A 19,318-nucleotide genomic window follows, 5' to 3' on the forward strand; every position below is an offset into this window, starting at 1 on the left:
GCCCTCAGGAGAGTGGGGATGGCCTCAGAAGACAAGAGATGGTAGAATATGTTCCACATAATGGCCGAGAATCCCACTGTCGTACAACTTATTTATTAAAGCTTTCATAGCTTGCCTTTCCTCCTAGTTCAAGGCAGCTTATGATAATAGTTATGAACATTTTCATTTAAAACCAAAAACAAAACAGCAAACCCCAAACATCTCCTCACCCACCCTTAAAAGATGCCCACTATTCAACCCTCCTCAAAAGTCCTGGCAAACAGCCAGGCCTCATGGTGTCTCCAAGGAGGGCCCCCACATCTTGTCAGGGAGCCCATGCCACAGAGCCAGAGCCATGAGGGAATCTCGGTCAATGCCAGATGGGCCCCCCCTAAGCGGGGAGGCAGCCAACAGATGGCTTCCTGATTACCACAGTTTGGGCACAGGGACATATGGAGGGAGACAGTCTTTCAATTAATGGAATTCAGGTACTCCAAATGAGCAGTTTACACAAGTTCTAAGAGGATAGAAGAAACACAAAGGAATAGGGCTGTGGAGGCAAATTCTGCTTCAACTTAGACACATTTATTGGATAATATGTATAGCATTTGCGCACACACAAAGGTCCATGCATACAGGGGCTGTCTGCTCACAGACAGGAGGGAATCCTGAAGAAGCACAGTTCCCAGACATGTGCAGCAAGTCTGCACATCCACAGACAAATGCACACAAATATAATTTATGTATATGTTCTAATGAAACTGAGTAGTTGAGAGGGCATTGCTCCCTGCTACTGCCCTTCCCCCACCATATACCGCATATACTCGCATATAAGCCGCTGTCAATAAGTCGACACCTAATTTTATCACAAAATCTGGGCAAATTTATTGATTCGCATATAAGCGGGGGTGGGAAATGCTCCATCATCACAGGCTCTCCCATCCAGCACTGCCATTCATTTTGCCATTGAAGGCAAAAGGAAAAAAAAAGATCTGAGTCCCTCAGTCAAACCATTGATGTCCTACAAGTTGCCAGAGCAAGCTCAGCTTGCAGTACACATTTGCAAAAGGCAATGCAACGAATGGCTGGCTGGAGCATGCTTTTATTTCAGTCACCTTATACACCCGCGTATAAGCCGAGGAGGGAACAACAACAGTGTGAAAAACGGTGCTGAAAAATTAGGCTTATAAACAAGTATATAGGGTATATTCCTTCTCTACACATTCCTCCTGGTGGTAAAAAGTACTGTCCAATCACAGAAGAGATATTGGCTATCCTGTACGATTTTCAAGGCAGGAGGTGGATGCAGGTGGTTTGCCATACATAGCAACCCTGGGCTTTCTTGGTGGTCTCCCATCCAAGTACAGACCCTGCTTAGCTTCTGAGAAGTCTGGGTTAGCCTGGGCTATCCAGGTCAAGACTACTTCCTCAGATGGTCCCAAAAGGGATCTGGTGTCCTATATCTTTGGGTCCAGTTTTGTATGATTCTTGCCTCATGAAAAAACCAAAAAGGGGGAAGAGATTGCATAGTTCATTTGCATACGGAGCTCTCCCCTGGCCTCACATGTTGCCTTAGGGGTGACACATTCTTCACCTCTGGACCAAGAGGGCAGCTGTTGGGACTGCAGCTTTAGTAGGTTCATCAAACTGACACACCTCTGTAGAGCAAGAAGAATGCCGCTGAGTCAAGATACAACACACATAAGAGTTTGCTCTTCCATACCGGAGATGGGATGCTTCTGTAAATCAGCCGGTGAGCATAGGCAGGATACTAAATAAATGCTAGATAAATATTTCATTTCTATACTGCCCTTTCCTAGTGGGCCCTGGGTGGTTGACAAGAAGAAATATACCAATCATATTAAAATATGTTTACAACAATAATGCAATAAAGACTGCCTTCTTTAAAATTTCTCCGGATGGGGGTTGCACAGAGCTTGGCGGGGTTTTCTAACTGTGAGTGGATTTTCAGCAGGGAGGCCCAGATGGTCTTCTTCTGGCATCAAGCCATGGGCCTGGTGGAGAAGCTCTGTTTTACAGGTCCTCTGGAATTGTCTGAGAGCCCAGAGGGCCCTCATCCATTCAGGTAGACTAGGGCAAGGCCAGTTTTAACTCCTTGGGGCCAGGGAGCCTAGGCAGATTTTGGCTGCTAGATTCTAATACTCTTTAGGGGGTAGAAGGGAAAAGGCAGGGGTCCCAGACCATCATGAGCATCAAAGTCTCCAATCTGGAGCCCATACAGATGGGAGAGCACAGGTGTAACATGTGCTGTTTCTGGGGTCCTCATAAGGGCCCCGACTGCTGTTGCTGTCTTCCTGTTTGGGGGCTTTCTAGAGGCAGCCAGTGGACCATTGTGTGAACGGAATGTCTTCAGTCTGATCGAGCATGGTTTTTCTTATGCATGCCATTTCCATGTTTTAAGCAAGATATGCATTGTGGCTGGAATGTGGAAAAAAATCATCCAAATACTTGGCCTTGAGCCCATCTGTAAGGGGATGTCCTGCTTTGGGCTGAGGTTAAGAGCATAAAGGTCATGTGAACTGGTTCTGTGCTCTTGCCCCCCTCCCCCCACATTTTCTGATGCAAAGCACTAGGGTACAAATGTCTCCCAAGCATGCAAAGGTTCGGTATCTTTTACAAGCCAAGTTCCCTTTGTGGCAGGGTTCAGTTAGGACTGGCATGCTTCTGCTAGGCAAAGGGTAATGGCAGGTTTGTGTGCAGTGAAAGTTTAGCCTGCCGGTAATACGCTTCTGCCCTGACCTGGATCGCTCAGGCTGTCCCAACCTCATCTGATCTCAGACTCTAAGCAGGTCAGCCCTGCTCAGTACTTGGCTGGGAGACCTCTAAGGAATTTCGGGACCATTATCCAGAGGTAAGCGAGGGTAAACCACTGCCATTCATCACTTGCCCTGTAAACCCCTGTAGCAGTGGTTCTCAACCTAGGGGGTCGACCCTTGGGGGTCGTGGCAGGGCAAGCAGCTTGGCCGGGGTGTGCCATCCACACAACAGCCTTGCGGGGTAGATCGAGATAGAGCGTTCATATGTCTAGAGCAGCAGAAAAGAGCGAGAACAGCACGGTGGGACAAGAGGCAGAGCTGAACTGAGAAACCACGGGAAAAAAAACTATTTATATACAATCGTGAACAATGGCTCTTCACGCCATTGGTCGGTTTCAGTCTAATTTCTGTGAAAGAACACTTGCATAATGTTATGGTTGGGGGTGGCTTCTGTAAGTTTCCTGCAGTTTCTGTAAGCACTTTCCATCACCAATAAGTCTCCAGGGAAGATCAGGCAGAAGTCCTTAACTGTGCAACTCTGGCTAGGACACCCCTGGAATCTCATTTACAGTCCCAGCCTCTCCTAGGCATCTTCTGGCATTGACTATTTATTTTATTACCTCCCTTCTTGGTAATTTGCCTTCAGTCTCAGTGAGAAAGGTGGTTTATAAATAAGACAAATAAATAAATTAGGGCAGCACGCATTGAATTGCATGAGCAATTTATGAAAGTGTTTGGGATATTAGACCTGGAATTGCTTAGGCTTTTTTTCAGACAGGAGAAGGTGCCTTTTACAATGAAATCAGGTGACCCTTTATTTCAGGTGACTCTTGTTCCTTCTTCCTCCCATCTTTCCTTCAACCTGCCATGGTACGTTTGATCCATAGAGCCTTTTAGTTTGTGGCTGCAGCAGAAGGTTCAAGATCCTACTGAACCAACATCACTGTCTCTTTCTCTCTTTCTCTCCACAAAAACACACGGAGCAAACCACATGCAATGATGCAACTAGACAAGGTGGTGGAAATTCTGGATCTTCCGTCTTACTGAGATATCTTTAAACAAAAATAGCAGCCAAGAGCCGGGCAGTTTGAATCATGGCTTGGTGTTGTATGGGATGTTAACCTTACCCCCTGCACCATTCAACCCCCCCAGGAGTGCAATTTACCCTGGCAAAGGAAATGTATGCTGCCCCTTTAATTTTTTACTATAATGACAATCAGCACAGCTGTGGCCCAGTTTACACTGAGAAAAGAGCACAGGGGAAAGGGTGCCTCTCCCACCTCCACTGTAATCCTGACCCAAATCCTCCCTTCCCTCCTCCCCTCCAGCTGCTAGTTAAAGAGGTTTAATGAGCCGGATCTCTAATGTCATGTCTAGCAAGGGGTGCAGGGTGTACATATGCATAGTTGCATCTGGTTCAGTAAGATGAGCCATTGTCAACAAACCCAAAGCAGGAACTCCAGTAAATGCTTCTAATCTCTTGCATGCCTAAGGAGGGCCTCTGGATGGGATTTGACGGATGCAGCCATAGCTCTTCTTATCAGAACTGAACACTCAAGAGCAGCATGAGCCCATCCAGGCTATGATGGAAGGGCCCATCCAGGCCTCTGATGGAAGGGCTTTTTTTCTTGGCAGAACAGGGGCATGATCGGCCAGTTCCCCTTCCCATTTCGCCCTCTAGGTTGTTACGGAGCATCCGTAGAGGCCCCAGGAACAAACCTTCAAAGTGGTCAGAGGGCTGCAACCGGAAGGGGAAGTAAGAAAATCTGGATCTGCGGACTCCAGAGGTGGTTGGATACCCTCCAGCACCTCTGTTATGATGTGTGATGAAACTCTAATGAGGTTCCACGCAAAATGCTTCTTTATTAGTTGAAACGCTACCGAATAAAAAGATCTCCTTTTGCGTTCCGTTTAAACCAACAGCAGGGTAGGACGAGGTTACAGCCAGTGTGGCACAGTGGTCAGGAATGACAGTATCAGATGCAAAATATTGAGACTAATGTGACAATGGAACAATGGGAGCTAGTATGGTCTAGAATACCAAAGTATACTAACAGTCAAATACTTAAAGAAAATTGGTACAAAATGTTTTATAGGTGGTATGTAACACCAAAAGTGATCGCTAAAATTGCCAAAAATTGTAATAACAAATGTTGGAAATGTGATGATAAAGTAGGTTCTTTTTTTCATATGTGGTGGAGATGTGAAAAAGTTTATAAGTTTTGGGCAAAAATACATACTATTATGCAGAAAATGTGGGGCCTTAGATTCCCTATGAAAGCTGAAGCTATGTTATTAAGTGTTCCTCCTCAGTGCCTCCCAACCCACACACAGAGCTTCTTCTTCTACGCGATGACGGCAGCAAGACTAGAATTGGCCAAGAAATGGAAAACGCAAGAACTACCCTCGACAGAAGACTGGCTGAATAAACTAGCTGACTTTGCCAAGATGGCTAAACTGACACTGATAGTTAACGGAAAAACAGAAGAGGCCTTTCAAGAACAATGGGGCCCTTACCTGAACTATTTAAGAAAATAATACAAAGGGGATTGAAACAGGGAACTAAGTGTATTAAATGAAGATCATAGCCTTCCTTTTTCTGTATTGACAATATAGATTGCATGTATCTCACTGTCTTAACTTTGGAAAATAAAAATAAAAACTTTCTAAAAAAAAAAAAAAGGAATGACAGTATCAGAGTGAGAAATTTGTGGAGATTGGACGGAGGGGGGGGGGATTTAAGCCTGGGGAGGATGGAAACAGGAGGGACCTCAGCAAGGAGGGAGCCAGCACAGCGTAGAGGTGAAGAGTGATGGACACTAATCTGAAGATTCTGTGCTCCTCCACATGCAGCTAGCTGGGGGGCCTTCGGCTAGTCACAGTCCCTCTCAGAGCTCTCCCGGCCCCACCTTCCTCACTGGGTGTCTGTTGTGGGGAGAGGAAGGGAAGGTGATTGTAAGTCACTTTGAGCCTCCTTTGGGTAGTGAAAAGTGAGGCATAAAACCCAGCTCTTCTTTTTGTTCAGTAAGGTATAATGCCACTCCCCCCAAAGTTGCCATTTTCTCTAGAGGAGCAGATCTCTACTGTCTGTGATTCTGTGATTCTGTCTGGAGATCAGTTGTAATTCCAGAAGGCCTCAAGGCCCTACCAGGCTGCTAAGAAAAAATGAAGGCAAGTCGATTCAATGAAGCAGAAGAATGAGGAAAAAATTGATAAGGCGGCATGTAAATAAAGTATATTTAATTTCAAATGTCTTGTTTTCTTCTCAAATGGGTTAAGCCAGGGGTAGTCAAACTGCGGCCCTCCAGATGTCCAGATGTTCATTCACGGGTAGGGGCTCATGGGAATTGTAGTCCATGGACATCTGGAGGGCCGCAGTTTGACTACCCCTGGATTAAGCCAAAACAGAGTCTGGATTTTTATTTCCCACTTTCAGGACCATATCGTTTCCTCAGTGGCTTATCCCTCTATGTGTAATGAAATAAACATACATAAATATATAAGGAACCCATTACAAACTTTATTAAATAAAGTTGCAATGCTACATCTAAATAAATAAAAATAAATTACAACAATTCTCAAAGTGACAATCTCTACATTATGTAAAAAACAAATCCAATATAGGTTAATCTATCTATTTAAAAAACACGATTTTTCCACTTAGCAAATATACCAATAAGCATAACAAATACCTTATAGTATAAATGGGCTCAAAATGTATTGGAGGCTCCTATCGGAAACTCTGAGAAATCTTAGAGGTGGGATTCTTGCAATTTATTTAGGTTTATTTAGATGTACTATTGCAACTTTATTTTAAAAGGGTTTCTTATATGTTTATTGCATTACACATATAGGGATAAGCCACTGAGGAAAAGATCTGGTCCTGAAAGTGGCAAATAAATATCCGGACCTCGTTTTGGCTTAACCAAACATTTAACATTTGAAAAGAAAAGACATTTGAGATTAAAAATACTTTATTTACACACTGCCTCATAGATTTTTCCTTGTTCTTCTCCCACCGGCCTGCTGGCAAGTATAGAAGTAGTTATAAGATCAGCCTAGGCCAGGGGAATCCCGAGCTCCAACCCCCATTCAGCCAAGCAGCTCACTGGGTGCCCTCGGGCTCGTCACCCTCTCTCAAGTCTTGTCTCTTTAACATTGTTATTGTGAGGAGAAAATTATTATTATTATTATTATTATTATTATTATTATTATTATTATTATTATTATTATTATTATTGTTATTGTTATTGTTGTTGTTGTTATTGTTATTGTTATTGTTATTATTATTATTATTATTATTATTAATTATATATATGGAGGAGAACCACCCTGTGCTACCCTGATCTCCCTCAAGATGGGATAAACAGATAAACAATAGATCAGGGGTAGTCACCCTGTTGTCCTCCAGATGTCCATGGACTACAATTCCTATGAGCTCATGGGAATTGTAGTCCATGGACATCTGGTGGACCACAGGTTGACTAGCCCTGCAATAGATAAACAGAAGAAAGACAAGGGCCTCTGTCTACTCCCCAGGCTCCTTCAAAAGTAAAAATCCAAGTGGTAGTGTTGGGACAGGCCCCTTAAACTCTGTGCCAAATGTCAGGAAAACCACAAAATAACCATTCCTTTCAGAGGGAGCCCAAGTACCTCTAGATTGCTTCCAAGTACAACAGTCTACAGGTAATCGCACGAGACCTTGAATTCTTTTGCCTTACCACAGGACATAAAAATCTGAAAGGAAACTTGCCAAATGGCTTCGTTTCCCCTCTCACTCTGTTTACAATTGCTTTTTAAAAATGGCCAGTAGTCTGTTTGGCTTTCTACGACTTCTTTTTCTTGGCCCACGCATCCTGACTATTTTTAGTGCTATGTGAAACTACTGTAGCGGCGTCTTCTACTTGCGGCTGGCTTTTTCCCCCTTTTTCTGAGAAATATGGAGAGGATTAAAACCATTTCCCTCCCTCATCTCCCCCCAATACAGCACAACCCGCATGGCTAGTTCATTCACAAATGCTGGGCACATTCCAGTTTTTATGCTTCTAAATACCATAATTACCATAAACATACCAATCTCATGGGACTGCCAAATCCAGGCTGCAAAATTCCTGGAGATTTAGGAGTGGCGCCTGGGGAAGACAGGGCTCGGGGAGGGAAAAGGGACTTCTGTGCAGCATAATGCCATGAAGTCCATCTTTCAAAGGAGCCATTTTCTCAGGGGGGAACGGATCTCTTTAGTCCCTTAGCAGTGTGTCACGCTGCTAAGGGCATCACTGTTGTCACAGGTGTACTGTCAGCTGTCTTCAGTCCAAGGAAACAAAGTAGGATCTACATTTTTAAATACATTGTCTTCCTTTTTCTCTCATTGATTTTTTAATCTTGACTAATTGCACATGGAGTTTTTTCTCCATTTCAGCAACTCTAGTCATGCCTCCCCTTTTTTTTGTTTCCATTCAACATTGTACTCCATTCTTGCACAAATTGCAACACCCTGTTATTGTTGTTGTTCCCCTTGTAAAGGAACGAGGGGGAGAAAAGAGAGGTGACTCTAAGCCGCTTTGAGACTCCTTTGGACCACAAGCGGGGTACAAAAACCCAGTTCTTCTTCTCATCTCACATCTGATCTTTCCTGGCATGGAATTATTGGGGGTGATCTTTTCCATCTGTATGGAAAAGAAAGTACACCTTGAATTTGAATGAAATTAACTGTCGCCTTCACCCCCTTCCCTCTTTTGACTTGCCTTCATTGTCAATCTTGGCACCCACAAAACTGAGGTGTGGGGGAGGTCAAGGTAACTTACTACATAATGACAGTGTTCTGAATATGAACGTGAACATATGAATCAACCAAATTAGTCGCTGGGTAGAGAGTTGGTTATTCTTAGCGTTTAATTTTCAGAATTTTAATATGTAATTAATAAAGTATCTATGTATTTGTTAATATGTTGTAAACTGCCACAACTCCAATGGGAGATAGGTGGTCTAGAACAGGGGTAGTCAACCTGTGGTCCTCCAGATGTCCATGGACTACAATTCCCATGAGCCCCTGCCAGCAAATGGTTGGATTTATTGCCTGCCACTATCAGTCAAACCATCTTGCGACGGGTCATATAACCAGCCCATCATTTAATATAACTTCTGTTTCATTTGTGAACTGAAACAACTGACATTTGCATGTCATTTAATTCTTATTGATAATAGCTGGAAACTGTAACACACACACAAAACACAAGGCCACAGTATCCATTAGATGTAGAGATCCTGCTCACTGCACAGATGGCTAGGAAACAGGAAATTCAAGCGAATGATATTTTACAATTTAATGATGTTGACACTGCAGTGTTTGCCAAAATATCAAGATGGCTTTCATCATTAATATTTGCAAATCTATCCTGAATGCCTTGGTTACTGGGTATGTTTTGTTTGACAGTATTATTAGAGCCATGCTATCCTATCATATAAGCAGAGAGGAGAAGGGTTTTAATGTGGTCAAGTGATGGCCATGGACATGTGCCTGACTCTGCAAAGAACCTGGAATGGGAGGCACACTCACCTGCTGAAAAAATTGATGAAGACTCTCCCCAAACTGAATTATGACTCCAAAGTAGGACTGTCAACTCAGTATGTGGAAATTCTGGGAGGTTTGGGGTTGGAACCTGGAGAAGTTGGTGTTTGGAGAGGGAAGGGACCTCGGTGGAGTACAGTTCTTGGAATCCACTCTCCAAAGTGGCCATTTTCTCCAGGGGAATTGATATCTGTGCTCTGGAGACGAGTCGTAATTTGGGGAGGCCTCCACACCCCTCTTGAAGGATGGGGACCCTACTCCCACATTGCACTGGCTGGGATCCGTGCGAGTTAAGTGGATTTGAACTTGGTTGGCTGACTGAAGGGAAGCCCTGCTTAGCATTCTGCTGTATATTTGTTTGTTTGCTTGTCAAGTGATGGCTCGGCTGAATATCGAAGTTTCAAGATGTAGCATGTTCCCCCAGTGCACAAGTCTACGTTGAACCTCCTGCACCGTTCTCAAAGGGAGAAAAACGTGCAAAAAAATCCATACCACAAAACATCTCCCTTGAGTGCTGATGGAATAGAAAACAAGTTGACGATCTGAACAGCATGCTAAAAATCAGGAATCAGGAAAAATCACTTGGCAATTTAAGAAAAATTAAAAAGCAAAACCTTAACGCTCGCATAGGGTTGGATTCAGGGATCTGTCAATGAATTTCTGCACCCCCTCCCTCAGCAGTCATTTCCAACCCCGGGAAAGTTGATTCATGTGATTTTGAAACCTGTGTGAAATAATACCCACAGGTCAATGGGTAGCCTGTAGTAATTATGTGCCAGGGAGTGATATCCAACCAGCTTCATTGGGCTGGAATTAATAGTGTCCAAGAAGATGTTGTCTGCCTGTACGGTTAACATTGTGTGCATCTTGTTAGAATTTGCTTGACATTAATTTGTGAATAAACAAAGTACCACATATCCCTCCCTCCCAAGGTATTCTACCCAAATCTTTACTGATTCTTCTTAATTTGACATACAGACGCATTCTACATCTGTAACTACACTGCTCCTTAAATATACGTTTAAACCAATCTTTGGGACTGCATAGGCTCTGAAATCACTTCAGCATGTTTCAGATTATCCCATTTCCCTCACTTGACTGCCATCCCAAACCAAATTCTTATGCAAATGCAAATAGACAGGGATAGAAACACATTGTAGGAAACTGCAATTGTTCCTTGTTAGAGCGTATTTTCCAATTACTGAACTGTGACAAGCTTTTCATAGCTCTTCCCATTTGGAAGCGATCAGGGTTCCAGATTTACTTCTGAGAGCTGTGGTCTAAATAGGCAGGAGTGTGTCAAATTGTGTACAGAGGCAATAACATAGAAGTGGCTGTGGTCCAAAGGATTGCCTGGTTCTAATGTTCTGAGGTAATTTTCATAATTGTTAATGCTACATTGGATAAAGGCACTTGAGGGCAGGAGCCAAGGCACAGGTGCTGACTAGGCCCCTTGGAGGACACAGGAATGCCATCGCTTCCCACTGGATATCAAATTAACTGACACACTGATCTCTACAAATGGCTTGTTCTTTCATTCACAACCGATCTGCATATTCCTGACCAAAATGTCCTTCCAAGTAGTTTTTTTCTGGCATTTTTGTCCACATGGTTGGCCAAAAAGGCCCAGCAGGTGTCCCATGGAACTTTTACAAAGATTCCTGGGTCACATTTTAGAAAATACAGACTTACAGAGAAAGGGAAGGCAACTGCCCAGGACTTAGTGAGTGGAAGGTAATGATGAATTTCCAATTCTTTGTTCCTTCCCACATGCATCACCCAAACAATAGCTTGCAAAGAGAGGACTCAACACAGCCGAGTTCACAGGGATATGCTGCACAAAAATATGCTCGCATACATGTGAACTTCAGCTCATCCAAATGACTGGCATTTTTTTTCTGGTTGAACACAAGCCTAAGAAGCTGTTTATCTCAAATCACAGGCTGAGGTCTTGTACGGCGGGGAAGCTGGGGATTGAACCTGAGACCATCTGCAGGCAAAGCTCTACCTCTGGGCCATGGCTTGTCCCCTGTTCTTCTAGAACCACCAGGAAAAATACTGTATGACACACTTACCTTCAGCCGTCAGGCTGCAACCTTGGTATCTCTCTGCTGAAATGGTCCAAACTAGGATCCCAACTTCTGTTCAATTGCCTAAAATAAGAATTGCATCATTAGTCTACCACATAAAAGCTCTCATATTTACAATTCCCAGAAATGAACTTTGCCTATCCCTTGAAGATTCCTCTCTATCCTGTCCTACTGCAGATAGAGTCAGATGGGTCTGAAGCAGCAGGACAAAGTTTGAGTCCAATGGCACCTTTAAGACAACAATGTTTTTTAAATTCAAGGAATAAGTTTCCATGTGCATGCACACTTCTGATTTAAATTAAGTCCATCAAAAATGAATATACTTCCTTTCACACATAGGTTTGGTTTCCACAAGCAAAGGAGGTCTTCTAGGGGCGCACCATGTTTAGGGTTGACAAACTTCAGGTAGGGCCTGGAGTTCTCCTGTCATTGCTATTGACATCCAGACTACAGAGATTAGTTCCGATGGAAAAAATGGCAGTTTCGAAAGGCAGACTCTATGGCATAGGCACAAACTGCATTTTTGTAGTCTGGTTTGTACTTCAACCATGAACCAAACTACAAATCCATGCAAATGAGAAGGTTGATTCAGAAGCTAACCTGGATTGTATCAGTTTGTAAGCCATTTAAAGTTTAAAATCCTGCTTTCTGCTCTCCACTGCTTCTCATGGGGAGCAGAAAGCAGGGGTTTAAATGGCTCCGAGACATTAAAAGCAAACAGCTCAGTGTTGGGGAGCTCCGTGCTGCTAGGACGTTTCTTTGTGAAGAGCAAAAACCACCATGAACCGTATCGAAAATCACAAAAAGTTCATAGCAGTTCTTCAGTTTGTGAACATTGCTTCACGAACAAGTGAAATTCGTGATGAACTTTGAGTTTGTCAGTTGGTTCATATCCAACCCCAATCACAAACCTACTGAGCTCCCAGCCCTCTCCAAAATCTATTCTTTTCAGCAGCAGCAGCAACAGCAGCAGCAGCAGCAGCAACAACAACAACAACAACAACAACAACAACTCCTGGCTCATGGAAAACTAGATCATGGAAAATTAGTTCCAAAGCATGAAAATAAGAGACCTCAGTTATCAGTTCTCCCAGCCTTTTGAGAGTCTAGCTTGAGGCAGTTTACAACTCAAAACCACTGTATAAAACACAAGCCATTGGACACAAACACCATAAACAAAAACTATCCATAAAACAGAAGCAGAACATTAAAAAGCGCTAAGAGAAAACTCCTATTTAAAAACCTGGGTAAAACACCATATTTTTGGTTCCTAAATGAAAGGAAAATAGGTGCCAGGGGAGCCTCCAGGGCTGCCCAAAGGCAAGATTTCTCCCCCCAAAATGCCCTGTTTCTGGACACCACCTGCCTCCCCTCTGAAGACAGGGGTCTCAGGAACAGGGCTTAAGAGGCGGATCTCAATCGGCAGGCTGGTATTGCTTCCCACAGTGATAACTCCAGGTGGGCAGCGATGTTAGTTTGTAGCAGCAGAATAAAACAAAATAAAACAGTCCAACAGCATGTCAGAACTAACAAAATTTATCCCAGCATAAACTTTTTTGAGCTAGAGTTCATTTAGTCAGATGGACTGGATAGCTGTACCTCTATACGTGGATGCTTATCGTGTTCACCCTGCACTTCCCTAGATTAGATCTGATTTTCTGTTTATCCTGCTTTGCCCACCTATCGACAGATGGGAGTGGTTCTCATCAGCTCTGAGGAGACTGATTGCTCTTTGGATTTAATCTCATTTGTCATTACCCCCCTCCTCCTTTTGGTAGTCTGCAGTATTTAGCAGAAAACGGATGTGCTCCATTCACTGGATGAACTGAGCTCAAATTTGGTGTGCGCTGGAATTAATTCCAAACCTGAGTTTGGAAATACTGTATTTCAAGCCATACCTCATTTACAAGAGCAGATCTAGAAGTTGTTGTTAAAATATGAATTTGAAAACGAACAGGTTAAACATTGAATGATTAAATAAATGAAATATTCCATTAGATGAATGGGAACTATTGTGGGGCAAAACTGTAAAACGTATGAAACTGGCAGTTAATAATCCTCGAAAGGCTGAAGACTTTTTTTTCTATGCAACTAGCGTGGCAAGAATAATCAGAGCTAAGAACTGGAAACAACAGGACTATCAAGAATAACGGACTGGTTGGATAAACTAGGAGAGCCAGTTTGGTGTAGTGGTTAGGAGTGCGGACTTCTAATCGGGCATGCCGGGTTTGATTCTGCGCTTCCCCACATGCAGCCAGCTGGGTGACCTTGGGCTCACCATGGCACTGATAAAACTGTTCTGACCGAGCGGTGATATCAGGGCTCTCTCAGCCTCACCCACCCCACAGGGTGTCTGTAAAGAGGAGAGGAAAGGGAAGGCGACTGTAAGCCACTTTGAGCCTCCTTCGGGCAGAGAAAAGTGGCATATAAGAACCAACTCTTCTTCTTCTATCTAAAATGGCAAAGCTAACCAGTCTAGTCAACAGCAGACCAGAAGAAGAATTCAAAGCACTATACAGATTATATACGTAGATAGCTAACAAATGTATTAGCTGAATAAGGGCTAACTAAAACTATGTGGAGGTTCAATATTTCTGTATTTTATTATTGTGTTTCTTTCTATTTTTATGCTTTAAAACTAATAAATGCTGGTACTTCCAGCAATTAAAAAATTCTGTTTGTCTTTATTGCATTATTGAAGATCTGTTTTGCAATGTAAATGCAATATTTTTAAAAAGCAAATCAGAAGGAAAAATTGCCTAACCTACATGCTGCCTTTCCCACCCAGCCTCTGAGCTACAAGTCCCAATTGGCAGCATGAGAACAAGCATGTATAATTTTTTTTTTTAAAGAAGATTTAGACCTCTCAGGGAAGAAGTAAAGTTTGCAAACATTTGCTCACATGCTGGCCAGATGATCTGAGGCAAATAACTTCTGATCATCACTTCAGAAAAGAAGAGAAAAGAGTCCTAGCCTCGTCTTCTTCCTGAACTGATAGTTTTCTACATGTAAGGGATTTTTGTGCAGAATATTAAGTTGTCAATGGAGAAATAACACAACCTAAGACAAACATCTACCAATTAATCAGCTGTTTTGAGAATTAGGGCTACGAGCACCAATACTCTGACCTATTGTCATTGCTATAACAGTCATTTTAATATGTTGCTACAAAGGTGATGAAAACTGGTGATAGTGAATAAATCTAGCTGATTAATTCCATTTTTTGTTTCCAATGTATAAATTCCCAAAACATAGGTACCAAAAACTGACTGTGGGAAGTGCAGTCAAGTTGCAGGCAACTTATGGTGACCCTGTAGGCTTTTTGAAGCCAAAGACGTCCAAAGGTGGGTGGCCATTGCCTGCCGCTGCGTAGCAACCTGGGACTTCCTTGGCGATCCCCTGTCCCAAGTGCTAACCAGGAACAATCCTGCATCGCTTCCAAGGCCAGGCTACCCTGGGCTATCCAGGCCAGTTCACCAAAAACTACGGCTGCTATTATTACTACTTGTACCAACGCAAGAGGGTCTTCCTTTTTTCTACACTGCCCACCAGTTCTCTGTTTCAATGCCCCACAGCAGCCTTAGTTGGAAATTGCTGGACCCAAACTGATGTGATGAGGTATAAATGTGAAAGAACAACATACTGTTAGCACTAGAGTTTAGAGCACACATTCCATTCCGCATTAGTACCCCATAATACGAGAAGCAGAGAAAAAACACCTGAACTACACTATAAGAAGAAGAATTGGTCCTTATATGCCATTTTTTTCTACCAGAAGGAGTCTCAAAGCGGCTTACAGTCGCCTTCCCTTTCCTCTCCCCACAACAGACACCCTGTGAGGTGGGTGAGGCTGAGAGAGCCCTGATATTACTGAAGAAGAAGAGTTGGTTCTTATATGCTGCTTTTCTCTACTGAAAGGAGTCTCAAAGAGACTTACAGTCGCCTTCCCTTTCCTCTCCCCACAACAGACACCCTGTGAGGGAGGTGTGGCTGAGAGAGCCCTGATATTACTGAAGAAGAAGAGTTGGTTCTTATATGCTGCTTTTCTCTACCCAAAGGAGTCTCAAAGAGGCTTACAATCACCTTGCCTTTCCTCTCCCCACAACAGATACCCTGTGAGGTAGGTGAGGCTGAGAGAGCCCTGATGTTACTGCCCGGTCAGAAAAGATATAGGTCCAGTGTTATACAATGCTATAGATCCAATCAGCCACGGAGTTTGCAGAGCAGAACTTCCCTCCTTTCCCCTTCCATTGCAGTCCATGGAGCCCCCTCCCCACGTAAGTTATTCCTAGGGTAAGGCTGTCATGTTTGAGCTGGGAATTCCCTGGAGATTTAGGGGAATGGCTTGGGGAGGGGAGTGTTTGGGAAGGGGGGGGGACACCTCAGCAGGGTATAATGCCTCAGAGTCTACCCTCCAAAGCAGCCATTTCCTCTAGGGCAACTGAGCTCTCTGGTCTGAACAGCAGTTTTAATTCCAGGAGATCTCCAGGCTCTACCTGGAAGCTGGCAACCCTTTTCTAGAGAGATTGGTTGACTCTCTGGAGAAGGCAAAGTAGCGGTCAGCGTCAGGAGGGGAGAATCCGTGGAAACGGTCGATCCATCTTCTGAATGTGGAAGTCCAATCAGGTTTTTGGAACTGCATGGTTAGAATGCATCCTAGCATGTCATGTACACTAGTCTGAGCCAGTTTTAGGACTATGGTGTGAGAAATCTGGATGACCTTGGTGGTTCCCCATGCAAGTACAAACCACAACTGACCCTGCTTAGCTTCTGAGATCCGGCAAGATCAGGTTGTTCAGGCCATCCAGTCCAGAATCCTGAGCTCCTAAGCCTCCATTTACACTTTTATGGCCCAGAAAAATACATAATTTCTAAAGTCTGTTTCAGGGGATCGCTCTGTTGGTCTGCAGTAGAACCGCAAGACTCAAGTGGAACAGCCCCTTAGAACCAAGAAGATGTTCAGGGTTTAAGCTTTTAAACTGCCCTTCATTGGATATCATCTGATGAATGGGGCTTCTTTGATTGACGAAGAGATATCTGATGGAGGGAACATCGACTCTGTAAAATTTTGACCCTGAAAATTTTGCTGGTCTCTAAGGTGCTACTCAAAATCCAATTTCTAAAGCCTGTTTCTACCTTACTGCCACCTTGGTCATTAAGCAGAGCTCTGCCTCGTAAAACTTAATTATTTTTTTCCCAAATTAAAACATAACAACAAACCCTCTAGGAAAGGTAGGGTGTGTCTCCTAATAAAGGACACCCACAAGCAGACTCTTAATTTCAGTGTCATACGTGGGTGCAAAAGTATATGTAGGGTGAAAGCACATGATCATAAACACTTTAAAGAGCTCGCCTCCACACCCACAAGGGCGTTTAGTACAGAAGGCTTATTGATCCGATGACTGCAGGGCCTAAAAGTTTGGCACCGTATCAAAGCGACGTGCCCCAAAATAATTAAACTTGCTCCTAAGACAATCCGGCCCTTCAAATCCCCTTTCATAACCACATCTGCCCTGAGCCAGTAATGTGTTTTATGTTGCAAAACAACCATGGCAAAATTAACAGCGGTTATTGCGAAGACTTGCCTGAATCCCAGCCAACAGATTCATCTCCAGGTGTCTTCTTCACAAACCAAATCACAAACGCCACATCGCGCCGATCAGTTTCGACCCATTTGAAGAAGTTTTCTAGAGTTAAGTAAAAGAAGCTGCTTTCTCGTGACTCATTTCTGCCTGGGGTTTTGCCGTTTTCCATAGATTAGTCACCCACCCTCCCACTGCGCATAGAATGCCAGGCACTGTGGGCCAGAGGCAGAACAAACATCTGCTTTCAATCCCAGGGCCTAATTCTCTTGAGTGGATGAGACAGTACGCTCAGTCCTGAAACAAGGCTGGAGGCCCAGGGCTTCAGCCCAAGTCTACATGCGCAGAAGGTTGGGAAATACCTGGAGATTTTGGAGGTGGAGCCTGAAGAGGGAGGGTCGGGGAGGGAGGGACTTCAGTGGGGTATGATGCCTTAGAGCAGGGGTAGTCAACCTGTGGTCCTCCAGCTGCCCATGGGCTACAATTCCCATGAGCCCCTGCCAGTGTTTGCATGAACCGAACTGGCTGGTACTGAAACATGCTTACTTGTATTAAACTACATGTTCACTTGAAGTAGCTCTTTACAGGTATGTGCACAGTCAAAATGCACACTGCCTCACTGCATCCATATAGAAAGCTGTATTTTATCAAGTAGTGGACCACCAAGCTCTCCAAGTCTCAACAGAAAGAGGTCTTTTCCAGAAAGCGCTACCCTTAGCTGGATATGCTAAGAACCAAACCTGGTACCTTCCGCACATGCTCTAAAAGTGTTCCATGCTCCCTCCTTACAATCTGCCATCACACTGTAATAGCCCTGAGCTTGGATCTGAAAGCGCTTTTTGCTATCAGAAATGCAATTCCTTTTTTTAAATAGAGTTTTGGAGACAAGACAGAAAACAAGCGAAATGGCCATTCATTTATTACAAAGATGTATAACCTTCCTCTTAGCGCATTGGTCCCAAGACAGTGTTCAGTTATAATCAGAATGATAATGTGGCCATCAAGAATTTAAAACCCACAACAGACCAAAAAGAACCAGCCATAATAGCTGAGCAACTTCCAGGAAAACCACCATTAAAGATCATTAAAAGACTGCTAGCGCAAGTATACTGTGATTTGGAGTAAGAAGACCAAGGTTCAAATTCCTCTTTAGAAGGCTAGCCATGTTAAAGACCTTTTTCATGAGTGAATCCCATGCAACAGTGGGGAACATTTGAATGATGCCACCATGTGGGAAGGACCAATCCTGTGGGCTTGCCCCCTGTTAAACTCCCTGTTCATAGAATCATAGAGTTATAGAATAATAGTTGGAAGGGACCTCCTGGGTCATCTAGTCCAACCCCCTGCACTGTGCAGGACACTCACATCCCTATCCCTCATCCACTGTAACTTGCCACCCCCTTGAGCCTTCACAAAATCAGCCTCTCTGTCAGATGGCTTCCCAGCCTCTGTTTAAAAATCTCCAAAGATGGAGAACCCACTACCTCCCGAGGAAGCCTGTTCCACTGAGAAACCGCTCTGACTGTCAGGATCTTCTTCCGGATGTTGTTCAGTTGTAAAGCAGAATATTCAGCTGCTTTTCACTCAGTGGTTTTCACCCAAAGGGGGAATGCAGGGGAAATAAATTAGCCGAGATTTGGAGAATTCAGCCATGCCTTTCAACTATAACAGGAAAAGTTGCTCTATAAAGTCAAAACTCGACAAACCTTTTTTCTTGTGTCAGTTGTACATTTTGTAAGCAGGAGAAGAGCAGAGAGGAAAAGAGAGAGAAGCAACTGCCAGGAAATTGTGAGTAAAAGGGAAGCAACCCTTTCTTTTTTTTTTACTAAGATTGGTTTCATGAAATGAAATACTTGAAAAGCGGCTGTAGCTGCTGAGTAGTCCTAGTAGCTTTGTGGCATGACACCAGCTTGGCATGCAGAAGGTTCTGAGTTGAACCCCTGGCATCTTTGGTGAAAGGAGCTAATGTAGCAAGTCTTGAAGAAAGACACCGCCGCCTGAGCCCTTGGAGAACTGCGGCCAGTGCAATTCAATGACATTAAGGCTATCTGAGGGCAGGGGGTCCCCAATCTTGTTGAGTCTGTGAGCACTTTTGGAATGTCGAGAACAAGGAATAGACGCCATCACAAAATGGCTGCCATGGGTTGCTGTGGCCAGTCACAGAAAATTGGGGGTCTGCAAGCCAAGCATCCCCCTAAGGTGTTTCTAAATGGGTCCTCCTTTGAAGACACAAAGGTGAGGTCTTCTGGACTCTTCCAAAGCTCCTCCTGCTTCAGTGAGGTGGAAGAAAGCTGGGACTGGCTCAATGCTTTGGGGAAGAGA

At 43.8% G+C, this 19,318-nt stretch overlaps 1 protein-coding gene across 11 annotated transcripts in view; it reads right to left on the reverse strand.

Moving 5' to 3' along the window:
* SYNE3 (spectrin repeat containing nuclear envelope family member 3) overlaps window positions 1–19,318 on the reverse strand; it is a 93,979-nt gene that overhangs the window by 53,555 nt on the left and 21,106 nt on the right. For 9 of the 11 annotated variants that reach the window (XM_077323598.1, XM_077323597.1, XM_077323596.1 and 6 more), the window contains exon 2: window positions 11,400–11,477. The gene's annotated coding sequence lies outside the window, so the exon portion shown is untranslated. Of the gene's footprint in view, window positions 1–11,399; window positions 11,478–16,999; window positions 17,102–19,318 lie in introns of all 11 variants that reach the window. The other 2 variants (XM_077323594.1, XM_077323595.1) reach the window with 1 other exon arrangement.

The sequence above is a fragment of the Paroedura picta genome, chromosome 2 (assembly GCF_049243985.1).
Source record: "Paroedura picta isolate Pp20150507F chromosome 2, Ppicta_v3.0, whole genome shotgun sequence".
NCBI classification, from domain to species: domain Eukaryota; kingdom Metazoa; phylum Chordata; class Lepidosauria; order Squamata; family Gekkonidae; genus Paroedura; species Paroedura picta.